Raw genomic sequence first — 14376 nt, forward strand, 5'->3', positions numbered from 1 at the left:
TTTACCCAAGCACTGTTATAATCTGAGAGTTGTATAATTAGCCAAATTATACGGAGGGAAATTAGACACTCATTATTTACTTTTCTTGGACATTTTGTGGGTTTGCGTGAAAATTTTCACTGCACACGTGAGATTAATTCTTCTTGAGGTTTACATCTGGTTTCTCACAAGTCAAGAATTTCAGATAAATGCTCTTTTCTTGCTTCTAGCTAGCAATAAGAAATCTATGGCTTTGCAATGACAAAGTACCTGTTGCTGTGGAGAACAGAGGGCACACGGGCTGCACACTGAGGCAGAACAGTGGATTCTATGACTTCCCAGACACAGAGAGCCCCTTTTTGTGGCCTGATGGAATGGTCTAGGCTGACTGGCTTCTTCCCCTTTCACTCACCCTTCTTCCCGTCTTAAACAGGATCTGCTGCTGGGTTTGGCCAATTGGATTCCCAAGAAGCTGGCAGCTCAGTGGTTCTTTGCCCTGGCTGCATGTCGGAATCACCAAGGAGTTTTAAAAATTATAGAGGCCTGGCCCCATCCCCAGAGATTCCAATTTGGTGTGCCACTAGAGTTATACTGACTGCAGGAGCTCGATCAGGGTGGAAGAGAAGAGCAGCACGGGGCGCTGTCCCACTCCCGGCTGCAGAGCCACGCCTGTCCGGGATTTGGGATTGCAGCATGCTTCTTCATTGAGCTGATATTCACCTTTTCCTGGAAGCCACTGCTGACTGATCAGACTTGACACACAAAATGAAGCAAATATGTCATCCCTGGCTTAAGGTGTTACTTTATAGGTACCGTAGATAGAGAATTCACTCATTCCTTTGACAAATGTTTAATGAACACTTACTTGCTGGGTGCCAGGCACTCTTATAGAGTCTAGGGATATAATAATAAAGAAAACAGGCATTTTTTTTGGAACCTGGTGGGGGAAAGGAAAATGCATACAATATAGAAAGTCATTTCCTAGGGAGGAAGCAGACATGAAGCGAAGATAGAGAATGGCAATTTGCAAAGTCTTGCAAAGACTCGCTTACAGGTGCAGCCCTGGTCATTGGAAAAGACTCTGGTCTGAGCCAACCCAATCCCAGGAAGTTATTCTGGACAGCCAGAGGCTGAATCCTTATTCCGTCATCTTGCGTTTTCATTCACAATAGTTATGTTTTTATCCTGCTGTGACATGAGGACATGGGTATAATGTGCTTTCCCTGGAACCAACCCTTTGCCATGCTCACTTGATGTTTCCTTTAGATATTAATGGGCTCCGTGCCTAGGGTCTCCCATGCTTTTGTCTGCTCAGTGGCTGGCTGGTTTCCAACTCTGTCTGCAGAGAGAAGCCATTTGAGAAAGACCCTGAAATTATAAATGTTCCATCCTCATTGTTCCTCTGTTCCTATCCCCCATCAGAGCTGAAGCCCCTCGACTCGACTTCCTTTTCCCGAGGATTCCTCCTAGGGCATAGGCTATACACGGGAGTAGAATAATGATATTTTCATGGACTTCTTCCCATTTCTGCAAGGGGAGCCCCCAGTGCCAAATTGTTGACACTGCCTCATTCTCTCTGCCACATTGAATAAATATATTTTAAATGGGATTAGTTTGTGAGTCCTCGGCTTGATTTATAATACATTTTCTATCCAGATATGTGCTGCTACTGTTTATCTCTACAAAATAAATATTAAAATTGTGTTTGAGCCTCACATTAAATTTATATTCATGCTATTACAATTTTATTTCTGTCAAGTGATATTCACTTTTCAGATATAAGGCAGAAAAAGAACACAAAGGCAAATAAAAGTAGTTGTTATTATTTCAGTTTCTCCTGATTGTCTCTTTAAGATGTTACTCTGGGCCCACTCTTTTTCTCACATACCATGAATATTGGGGAGATGAATATGAGCTCCTTGGTTGTCATGGTGTATCTAGGTGAGCTGTTTCTGTTAATGCAATTTTTTTTTTTTCATTACTTGAGACCCAGACAGACAGGAGCAATGGGTCTTTTGTCATCTGCATTTGTTGGATGTCCAGTTGGTGTCAGAGGCCCGCAGTTGGTAGAACATGGCTTTGGAGTTGTATTTCCTGTAGTAGGGATGGCTACTGCCAGCATTCGGGCGCTTTTTTTAAAAATAGATGCTCTTACAACTAGTGGCCAGTGATCCACATGTGTGGGATGGCTAAAGTTAGAGTCCAGCTTTGTGTCCAAAACTATGTTCTGACCCGGTCATTTGACTGTTTTTTGATACCATACTGCAATGCCACACTTCAGCCTACAGCAGCAGCAGTAGTAATAATTGTGGTGACTACGCCTTATTATTTTATAAACCTTGATTGTAACACTGGTGTGGAGAGAGGTAATATAATTATCTACCAAATGCAAGCCAACTTCTATCTCTAAAGCGAATACTACTCTTTAACTTTGGGAGAATTCAGTGATATAACTTTGGTGGTGGTGTTTTTGTTGTTGTTGTCCTATAAAATTGGATATTACTGATCTTTTAAAATTTTTTCATCCTAAATGATATAATGTTTACATTTACATTTTCCTCATTACTTCTGAGGTCGAGCATATTTGGTGTTATAACTTTGCACGGTGTGGCATTGTTGTTCAAAGACCTGGGTCTCCCTAAGGGTTGACTTTCAAATTTTATTTGTTTTTTTTTTATTATTTAAAGCGAGTAGTTTAGTCAGAAAAATGCCAAAAGAAGTAATACTTCTTGCCTTTAGCAGGCTACTCTACAGTTTCTCATGGATAATCTTAATAAAAACAAGCATTATCACAGTAACCATGCAGTGTATGCGCAAGAACTGTGATGAGCAGTCTGCATGCATTATTTCAACTCATCCTCACGGAAAACCTATGAGCTAGGTGTTATTGTACTAGTCTTACAGATGGAAAAACAGAAAAATTCAGTAACCTGTTTAAAGTCATCTTGGTGAGTCAGTGCTGAAACAGATTCTGACACAGATCTGTATCATTCTCATGTGTATGTTTTCACTCAGTATCCTTTATTCCCTGTGGAGAAGACTTTCTAAAACCTAAAAGATAAAGTTGGTGTGAATTTTTAGCTGATTCATCAACAACTTGAAAGACAGTAAGGTAAAAAAAGAGGCTTAGATTTCAGTTTTGCCTTAAGCACTCACTTCTTTTGTGTCCTCAAACAAGCAGCTTCACAGTTTTGGGTCTTAATATCCTCATTGAAAAAACAGGACTAATGATACCTAACTTGAACGAGATGATGGGAAAGCATTTTGTAATTTAAAGGTTGCTCTGTGAATGGGCTTCATCAGAGTGCTGCAGATTTTCTCCTTTGTTCTATCTTATTCAATGTTTTCATTATCTTCAAGACATGTAGATCATAATCGACAATTTTGTGGATGACACAAGCCTGGGAAGAATAGCTGATTTGTTGAGTGAGGTAATCAGGACACAAAATAGTATCTACAGGCTGAACTAAGAGTAAGACATTCAAGATAAAATTTAACCACTTTAGAAAGTCACATAAAAGACAATGGTATTCAGTTCATCCCAAACTAATGCCTAACATTGATTGAGCACTTACTATTTGCCAGGTGCTATCTTAAGCACTTTATACATGTTGTTATATGATTCTCATAGCAGTTGTTTGAAGTAGGCAGTGTGCATAATTCCCCTTTGCAAATAAGGAAACTGAGTTGCAAAGAGATTTTTTTTTCTTTTGCCAAAATTCATACAGCTAGTAAACGGAGGAGACAGTATATAAGTCCTGGGAATCTGGGCTCTCTAACTCTACACCATAGTGCACTGTTCAAAAAGCTAACTAAGTTTTTTGATCTTGTCAATAGAAATATTGCAACTAGGTGAGAATTAGTAAGAGTCTCAGCCAACAACCTCTTGGATGCTCCATAAATTTTAAATGATTATATCCATACACTGAGGGGCCTTGACAAACCAGAGAGCAAACAGAGAAGATGTCATCTAAAGGATGTTTGGGGGATAGTGGTTTTTAAACATTTAGCATATGGAAGTTAGAATTGAACTCGTCTCTGAACTCCAGAGACCATACCCAAGCATATGGATGGATGTTAGAAGGAAGCAGTTTTTGTTCAATATAATTAAGACCTGTCTGAAGATGAAATCTGCCCACCAGTAGACTAGGCCTCTGCCAAAAAGTAAGCACCCAGTCACAGCAAGTATTCAAGCTGAGAATGCTTGTGTGGCTTTCCATAAGGAAGGCTGAGGTGTGAGGGGATTTCTACATTGGAGGGAAAATCCACTGGGCAATCTCTAATGTCCTATCCAATGTCAAGATTCTACCACTCCATCCATTGGTTACTGTGCCTCCATAGATGTTTTTCTTTGGGATGACTCCAAAGAGTTAATTAGGAACTGGGTTTAAGAGTTGTATGTTTCATTGACGAAGCAGCCATAGCCCACTGGGGCAATAGTGAGCTCCTGAACTAAGCTGGCTCATCTGGGTTCTCTCTCATGGAATTTGGAACTGGTGGTCTTTCTGGAGCTGGGAGGTATGGAGCTGTGGAGCTGAGACAGCCACTTCCATGCTCTACTGGGGAAACTGAAAACACCAATCTGCAAAGAAAAAGATAAATAAAACAAATGCATGGTAGGATGCAGAAATGAGAAATCTCATGATCTGAGTGGTGGAAAGAGAGAAAGTAAGAGATGATGATGTTGGCTTCGTTGGCTCCCATTGGCTTGCAATTCTGATTACCAGTTTCCCAAGCCTGTCTAGATGTGTTGCTTACAGGTTCAAGGAGTAACCACTGGATACTTCTGGTTAGTTCTGATTATTTTGCTCAAATCAGAATAGTTTTTTATAATTTGCCACTCAAAGTTTTTTAACTTTAGACAGTTCTTTTGAGATATTGTGACTCTTTGTTCTTTGCACCAAAAAACTTACTTACGCTTTCTTCAATTGGCCACTTAATAGTAGCAAGTCATTACAGGTACACATTTTCCCCCAAGATATAATGGTTATAATTAAGTGATTCGAAAGTACTTTAGTGCAGAAGGGCCAGGGCTATCCAAATGTCAGACTAAATTATAAAGTGAGCAGAACTAAAATGCCACAGGATGTAACCATCCATAATTTATGAGTAGCAGGATCAGATCAGTCCATAAAATGAGCTGGAATAATTTTTTCATGGTTTCATATGTTTTTATTAAAAGCTATATCTCAGTAGCAGTGAAACACTGAAGATTAATAACATTGCAAAAGAGTGAAGCATTCTTTCCATATCCCTGGGACCCCATGTTTTTGATCAGGTACTGGGGGAAATGTCATTAGCTGAGGTACCGCTTTATCAGCCTTTGGGAATCTAGCCATGAATATTTTAAGTGGGACATTAATTCCCAGGAGGATCTCATGCTGCTGTTTTTGCCATGGAAGAAATCTTTTGCATCTTCCAAGAGAGACACCCTCTGAGATGTGGATGGTAAGAGAAATCCTCATAGGCTTCAGGAGCAGACCCCTGCCTGCTAAGAATAAATCCAAACGAGATTGTTTGGAATGGGTCTATGTGACAGAAACATTTGCAACCGTATCACTGAAAGTGTTTGTTTTGCTGGGTCTACATGGCAAATAGGATACAGATCAGTGAGCAAAGAAATGGTTTGCTGAGTAGGCTGGACATTGCTGCTGAAACGTTTGCTGGAAGCATGTACCACAAGTCTCACTGCTGCACTTTGTCTGGAGGTTGCTGTGCAGGCTGACAGCATTTCCAGCCTCAGCGTTCATGAGAAACAAGATGGGTATTTGTCATCATTATGGCTCTGGATTGTTTTCTAGGAGTGTTACACCTTCTCACCACATTGCAGCTCATGGAGTTTGACCCACATCCCTCTCAAAATTTGGATCAGATGCAGGATAGCTATCCTTGACGTTTGTGGAATAGATATGTTCCAGAGAGCTGTCAGTAAAGTGCATTGTATAATGTAAATCCCATTTCCCCATTGATTTACTGTATAAGAGTACTTTAGAGATGTGTGCTCTGGAAAGAAATCCACAAAATGTTTGGTGAGCAGGTAGTGTAAGTGGCCTCCATTGCAGTCTCATGATAGATTCTTCCAAGATATATCATGATAGATATCATTCATGAATGCCCACAGAAGATAGTAGTTCACCCTTAGTGCCTTAATTTTTTTCTATGCAATTTACCTGTACCAGAGCTTCTCCCTAAACACTGGGCACTGGCTCTATATTCCATGTGCTACCGGATTCTCTTCCAAACTTTTTCTCCTTTAATCTGCTTTGCTTATGATTTTAATTTTCTCTTATTTATATTCTTTACCCAAGCTGAGCCATGATATTGTACACCAATTCAAATCTCCAAAAACATCACAGTTTGTGATAATAGGATACAAGTTGGGAATCTTAGTGAGTATACAGGCCTAGAAGATACTATTATTTTAAAATTAAGGAGCAACACAGCAAAATAATTCCTGAAGGATATAGCTACAGTCAACTAAATAAATCTTCCAGATTATAATGGTACATATTCATAAGATGTTATAAATGAACTGAGGAAAAGAGAATCAGAATTCACAAAAATACTAGTTTCCCCTTCACAAAATTACGTAAAGCCACGTGTTTACTTTTCAACACATTGTTTTGAGTCTAGGTAAACATAAGTTTTTAATCACCCTGTGATTAGTGAAATTTATCTTTTCTTCATGGCTTATTTGGGAGGAACAGGGAACTTGACCTGCTGAAGTTTGTGCTTGAAGCTTCTGTTTGGTTAGTAGCCCCAAGCATAACATTCCATTGCCTGTGAGGGAAAGTGAATATTTTGAGAAGTGAGGAAAATAACTTCTGATGTTAACAGATTCCTCAGCGCTATAATACGTAGGTTTCATTTGTTTTTCTGAATTTTAATAACTGGCACTGCAGTTTGTTCAATCTCTCTATTTTCAAGTTTTATTATGTGCATCCAGGGAGGATGTTAAATTTCTACTGTTACAGAGGCTTAGCATTTCAAAAATTTAAAATTATGATGTACCTAGCTGTCCCATGAATCCAGTTCCACTGTGGGTTATGTCATGTCCTATATGTATTGAATGGGGTATAATGAATTTCTCAGCATAGACAAACTCTATCACAGTTGTCATCTTGGTCGTACTGGCATCCTTGTGACAAAGAGGTCCTTGGCACCAAACTGTGCTTACTTCCTAACAACCATTGCTTAAATTTATTTGGGGTTCATTATGTGCCAGACACTGTGTTAAATGCTTTACTTGTATTATCCCAGTCAATTCTCTGCCTAACTTATCATCATGTCACAGATGGGGGAGCCAAATCTCCAGTCTCAGCAGGTGTATTAAAGTACCCAAGCCCACACAGCTGGTGGCAAGTGGCTGAGCCAGAACTTGAAACCAGATTGTCCCTGCCAGGGCCCATGCTTGTAATCACTTCTCTCAACTACCTCTTTCTCCAGTTGCCATTTCTTACAACCACTTAATTAACACACAAAAAGTTATATATATTTAATGTATATGAGATAAGTACACATCCATGAAACCATCACCACAATCTATGCCATAAACATATCCATCACCTCCAGAAGTTTCCTTCTGCCCTCCTTATTTATTATTGTTATTTTTATGCATGTGATAAGAATACCTAACATAAGATTTACTCTCTTAGAAAAATTTTAGGTATAAAATATGGTATTGCTAACTCTAGGCACTATGCTGCATGGTAGACCTCTAGGACTTACTCATCTTGTGTAACTAAAACACTGCACCCTTTGATGAATACCTCCTCATTTCCCAGTCCCCTCAGCCCCTGAAAACCACTAATCCACTCTGTTTCTATGAATCTGACTATTTTAGATTCACAATGTAAATGGTATCATGTGGTATTGTCACTGCCGCATTGAGGGCTGGTCATAGGAGGAAAGAGCAGAAGCAGAGAGGCCACAAAGAATCTAGATCAGAGATGACAGTGTTTGAGGGAGGCAGGTGGTGGGGGTGACAGTGAGCAGTGGAGGAATTTGCAGGGTGCACAGGATTTGCTGGTGGTTTGGGTATGAGGTATGGGAGAAAGAGAGTCAAAGATGGCAGCGAGATCTTTGGCCTGTGCAAATGAATTGGCATTTCCTGAGAAGCAAAAGACTGGATAGTGAGAAATATCATCACAGATATCCTAGTTGAAATAGGTTTCTCCTGCCTGTGTGCTGCCAAGGGCGCTTTGTTTATACTTCTGCATTACAGATCACACTTTTCACACTGCGGCCGCTGCTGCTGATACTGCTACCTATCAGTGAGTGTCGGCTCATTGCTTACTACCCTAGGTAGTGTATTATATTTATAGTATTTATATTATCATACTTGTTTATAATATATGTTATATATCATATATACTTATATTTATATATATCATATTTTGAAAATAAACATATATATTTCCCCCTCTCACATTTAATCCTTACAATAACCTCATGAAATTAGCACCAGGTCTTGTTTTACTTTTGGCCTGAGGCCACATAGACAGTTAATGCCAGATGCAGAACCAAATTGAACTGAATCCGGGGTGGGTGTGACTCTAACGCTGTGCTCCTCAGTCTGCCACGTGCTTCCTGCTGCCCGCGTGGCCCTCTGCATCTGTTTTGTGTGCAGCACTGTCTTCCCCACCAGCCTGTATGCTTCTTCAAAACAGGATGGCATCATAATTATCTTCATATATGTTACTTCAAATACTAAGGTTCCTCGCATGTCATAGTTTCAATAATTCCTTGTGGTATTTTGGGAATAGTGTGTCCCTGACTCTCCCCCTACCCTCCTTATGGAACTTCCTAAAAATGATCATATTGACTAGGGTAATCATATCCAGTGGCTTCCTTATTGTCACCTACGTGACCGATACTGCGTGGACCCACTTCAAACTTTTCTTTGATTTTCAGTACTTTGTCCTTGGACTTGACTACCCTGGTGTCTCTGGGCTCCTCCTGCTTCCCCCAGAAATTTCAGGGAGAAGACCCTGTCTGAAATCTAGGACTCTAACACCTTGTTTCTGATGCTAATGGTGATGTCTGGTTAGAGACAGTTTTAGACACGTTGAATTTTTTGCTTATACACACTCTTCCCCCTAATATCTGAAGGGCTCCCTTTCTGCCAACTAAGTTAGTTATAACTTGAGAACATTTATGTTATTTGATATGTATGAATTATATAAAAAGGTTAGGTTTCAGCTATAAAAGAAAAGCCAGAACAGAAAAAAAAAAAAAAATGACTAATTGCTGAAACAAATTTTCCTATTCATTTGCATTCATTTATATAAACTTAAATATTAACTCCGAATTATTTGATAACAACAAAATGCATCTGAAAAGATTCACTTCAAAATGCCCAGTAGCTTTCTGACACTCTCCAGCTGATAATTCTGGACTGTGGACATCTGATCAGAATTAATCACAGCAGATTGGAGTTCTGCAAATGTTAAAATGTCTTTAGTTTTACAGACCAAAGATGCTATGGTTCATCAGTTCTTCATTATTATTACTAAGCTTCTTGAATCTTGAGGTAGGCAGCCCGACAAACCATTGTAATCTTTAGAAATTAAATGAGAATTAGTGACTGTGCTTGTTGATTGTGAGTATCAAGAAAAAGGATATAGAATAAATATAACACCCTTTTTATATCTACCATACAATTTAACATATAAATGCTTGCTTTGCCTGTGAAGTGAAAATAAAGTAGTCAGCCAAATATGAGATATTCATCATATGCAGAGGAAATGTCTGACATGTTTAGGGAATGGGCTGGTAGACAAAGAAGAAAGACACCCTATTAAAAAGGTCAGAACATAATTCAAGAGGTTAGTGGTTAGAATGTAGAGCTGGGAACACATCAGTCTTCAAATCAAGTTGAAAGTCTACAGCATAACAGATATGTCTACACCTATTAAGGACTGGGAGGCTGGGATTTCTACATATCACTGGTTCTCCCTGTGTTATATATTCAAAAACAAGTGGAACGGCTTTTATATCATAAAATAGACAGAATTTCCCATAGGTAGATTGTCGAAATTTAAAATGATCAGGCTAACAAAACTTGGGAGAGGGCAGAGGGTGGTGCGTGGTGGGGGGGTGATAGTTGGGGGTGAGGAAGAGACTTGTTAGACTTGAGATGAATTAACAGACCATGGCAAGAAACAAGAAATGCTTTCAAAAAATGTTACATTAGACTGAACTGGTAGAAATTATCTATTATCATTAGCAATAAAGGGCACTCCATCACACAACTGTTGACTTAATTATATGTAGTCTAGAACATTGTGCTTAGAGTTAGAGCGATGATAAGACATTGATATTTATTTTTTAATTCATTTATCGTCATTTATGTCCATATACTAGAAATTGTGTTAAAATGCTAGCACAAGGCCAGCTAGTCCTGGTAGTAGTGCCACCACTTGCCTATGGTTCCCATGGCAGACACCACCAATCAATCACAACACTCTTCCAATTGCTTCTGGTCATGACCACAGTGTCTTTTTCAGCACAGATGTAGATCCTCGTTATTGGATGAAATCAGATAGAAGCTATTATAGTAAAATCAGGTAACAAAAGGTGAGAGCTAGAATAAAGTTAAAAGAATAAGGATAGAAAAGTGAATAAATTCAAAGGATACTAAGGAGGTAAAAGAGACAGGACAATATAAATGACTGGATGCAGGCTGGGAATGGAAGTTGCTGGGGCAAGGTCAAGAGTGACATCAAAATTTCTAGGTTGGGCAATTGGATGGATGGTAATACTGTTCGTTGAGGTTTATGAGGAGGAAGAGGGCCTGCAGGGAGAAAGATAAGTTCAATCTTAAGTACTTTGAGTTTTAGGTTCCAAATAGAGCTATCTAGTAAGAAACTAGATATTTGCACCTATAATTCAGATACAAAATCAAAACTAATGAAGAGGAGTACAAGATGGTTGTTATATAGACACTGACATCCCATTATGTGGATTTGAATTCTGGCTGTACCATGCTCCAGCTATGTGACCCTGGTCAGGCTCCTTAAGAGGTCAACCTTCTGTTTCCTCATCTCTAACACGGAGCTAACAGTAGTACCTGTCTTGCAGAATCTTTGTGAAGATTAAATGAGTGGCTGGCATATGCATAGTAAGCACTATGTGAAGACTAGCTTCTTTTAGCATTGTCATTGCATCTGAACAGTGCTAAGTAAGTATTTGCAGAATGAATGAATCAAAGATATCACTAAGAGAAAGTATACAGAATAAGAAGACTGGAGGAATAAGAATAGAAACCTGACTTTATCATCCCTTAAGGGGTTAGTAATCTAGTTTGATGAGAATTCAGATGCTTTGGAATGTACTTCAATGCACACACAAAAAAACATTAAGATCCAAATGGTAAATTTTGATCAGAAGCACAGAAAAGAGATTCAGTGTGCCAGGCAAAAAGATTGAGGACCAGATGGGGTATTTAATCTTGAACCAATTAGGTGCTCCTGGAAGGGACAGGTCTGTCCAACAAGCAAGTGTGAGCTAGCCAAGCATCCATGCTTGGTTAAAGGCAAGATGAGGAAGCAAGGGGCAAGGTTTTGTTGATAACACAGTTTGGCAGACTTGTAGCAGCAGTGTGGTGGCCAAAGCAGTCATTTTTATGATACTGGAAATAAGACAAAGTCACAAATTTGGTGTGCTCCCACAACAAACATGCCCCTGAAAAGATGTGTGTGAATCACAGCACGGTAAACCAGATCATATTTTATCAGCTACTAGCTTTCTAACTGGAGAAACGGTGTTTTTGAAAGCCAGTGCTAGCAAATGCCACTTCCCTCCCTCACAGTTCTCAATCCAAACCCCCCAAAGTCCACCTTGATTTCTCTCTTTGCTCTGTTCTCTCCCCAACCCCATCATTACAAGCCCTATTGACTCTAAGTTCCAAGGATCCGAGGACATTTTATACCCATCATCCTTTCTTAATCTCCACTCTCATCACCCTGGCACAAGGCAGCGCCTCTTCTTACCTGGCCTGCAGTAGCAGTCTCCCTGTTTCTCCCTGTAATCCATTTTTCAAATCAAATCATGTAACTCCCTAGCTTAGAGGCTGAGAGGAAAATTCTAGTTCTTCTCTTTTTCTTTTTTCTTTTTTTCAGTCTCCTTAGAGACTGTTAAAAATTGCCAATGCCAACTATATTGCAAGTCGTCATGGTGGGGTATTGGGAAAAGTTTTCAATTAGCAGTAATTTTGCCTTGGATAAACCTCATTGGCTGTGATACTGCCACTGTGCAAAGCTCCACATTCTTACCTTCAAGACTTTGCATGATCTGGCCCCTGTCTACCTCTTTCACCTTGTCCCTCTTCCCTTCTTCTACTATGCTTCAGCCTCACTTTTACTTCTTACTTTCCTCAGACACACCAAGATCCTTCCTGCCTGAGGGCCTTTCTACCAGGTGTTCCTTCTGTGAAGCCCCCAAATTTTCAGAAGACAGAGTCCTCTAGTCTTCGACGTTCTCATTTCAAGTGTGATTGCTTCAAGGATCCTGCTCTGGACAACTCTTCTCCCCTGGTCACTTTCTAAGACATCCTGTGCAATTGCCTTCATTGCACTTTTCTGATATTTTCACCTGATTTATTACTTGTTTATTATTGTCTCCCCCACTAGAATGTAAGCTCCATGACAGCAGGGACCAGGGCCAGCCAACTTATCCATTAGGCATAGTAGGCACAGTCCTGATAGGATCCATGATACTTATGGGAGTCCACAAAAATGTTTTAATTTCTTTAAAAATTAGAAGAAAAAAATGAATATAATAATAATAAGTATATAGTGATGAATACAGCCTAGATTAAATTTGTCTTTATACACAGCCATAAAATATAACTGTTAATATTTTTTATGGAGAAAGGAGCCAAGAAAGTCATAATGCAGCTATGAAAGGGATCATGTCAACCTTGTTCACTGCAGTGTTTCCGGCACCTAGAGCTGTACTTGGCACATAGGAAGCCCTAGAAACAAATTTGTTTTTGATAAATGGCTGTGCCTTGAGAACTTTGGGTTCTGGCCTAATAGAACTCAGGGCGTGTATGTGTATGTGTGTGTGTATGTGAGAGAGAGAGAGAGAGAGAGAGAGAGATGGACATCTTCTATTTTCCTCTCTAGACCCACTTTTCGCCCTTTTCTACTTGTCTCTGGGCCTGAAGAGGCTGATCTTTTCATATATCAATGGCTTCAGGTTGGCTTTAGCCAAGGGGAGGCACCATTAGGAAATCTGAGGATAGAAGAAAGTGAGGTTCCAGTATTTATCCCTGGGGTTCCTTCCCTACTCAGTCAAAATAGATTTCATTCCATTATTCTAGTGAACAATGATAATAATATTAGCAATAACAATACTAATTCATAATTATTGATACTAAGTCTAGTGTCGATATTTTTATATCATGAACTGATACGATAGCATGATGACACAGCCTTTACTTCATACTTGAACTTTGCAGCACAAAAATGTTTGCAGACTTCATCAATTTCCTCAGAGATCTCCCCTGATCTTTTAACACTCATACTGTTCTTTTTGATGTCTCTATTCTATCATCATGCTTATAAGTTTTCTCTTCTATTATCAACAGGTCTAGCTTTGCTAGATTTTCATTTGTCAATGAATTTAATATGTGATTGTATAACTTTCCAACATCACTGTCTCAAAATTTATGAAGTCCTGCATCTTTTGCCAGATATGTGATTTCACAAGCACATGTTTACTCTCTGGGTCTCCCTGAATTACCCAACTATGATGTCATAATGTCATGAGCCTTTAGAGTTAAGTGGCCTTTGTTTCTGCAAGAACAACTAGCAAACTGTTTCCTGAGCTTCCTATATCAAGAGCATCCACACAGCACTGGAAAAACGCTTTAGTTCTGGCAGAAATTATTTTTTATGATAAAAACAGACATATGGTAAAGCGTAAATTTTTCCAATAAGTAAACACTATGAGGTTCCTGATTTCTAGGGCATAAAGGGAATGTTTCTGCTTTATCAGCTGCCCTTGGTTCTTATTTTTTATTTCTTTTACTTTCATATTTTCTCTAGGAAGTCAAAATTTCAAAATATGCAAAATCATAAGCTAACATCTTGAAGTCATTTTAACAGTAAGTAATGGGTAACTAAGTGAAAGAGTATACATAAAAATACTTTTTAAAGAATCTCAAATTCATGACTCAGATAAATTTGATTTTAATATGTAACAGTAGTAGAGTTAACGGCTAAGTTCATCGCGATAATATGCATATAAATTTCCTGGTAATATGACAGGTGTTTGGAAGTACAGCTCATAAACTATTAGTGAAATGTGAGATAACTAACTCTATTCATCCATTTTCACATTTATTTTAGACAAGGATGTTTGTCATATTTTTAAATAGCTTGCAGCTGT

General features: G+C 39.0%; 1 non-coding gene across 1 annotated transcript; it reads right to left on the reverse strand.

The window, feature by feature from the left end:
* Nucleotides 1-12101: 12101 nt before the first annotated feature.
* Nucleotides 12102-12242, reverse strand: LOC134391473 (U4 spliceosomal RNA). Its single transcript, XR_010024993.1, has one exon. It is a non-coding gene; the product is annotated as a U4 spliceosomal RNA (small nuclear RNA).
* Between the last annotated feature and the right edge of the window lie 2134 nt (nt 12243-14376).

This window comes from Cynocephalus volans, chromosome 11 (assembly GCF_027409185.1).
Source record: "Cynocephalus volans isolate mCynVol1 chromosome 11, mCynVol1.pri, whole genome shotgun sequence".
Lineage (NCBI taxonomy): Eukaryota > Metazoa > Chordata > Mammalia > Dermoptera > Cynocephalidae > Cynocephalus > Cynocephalus volans.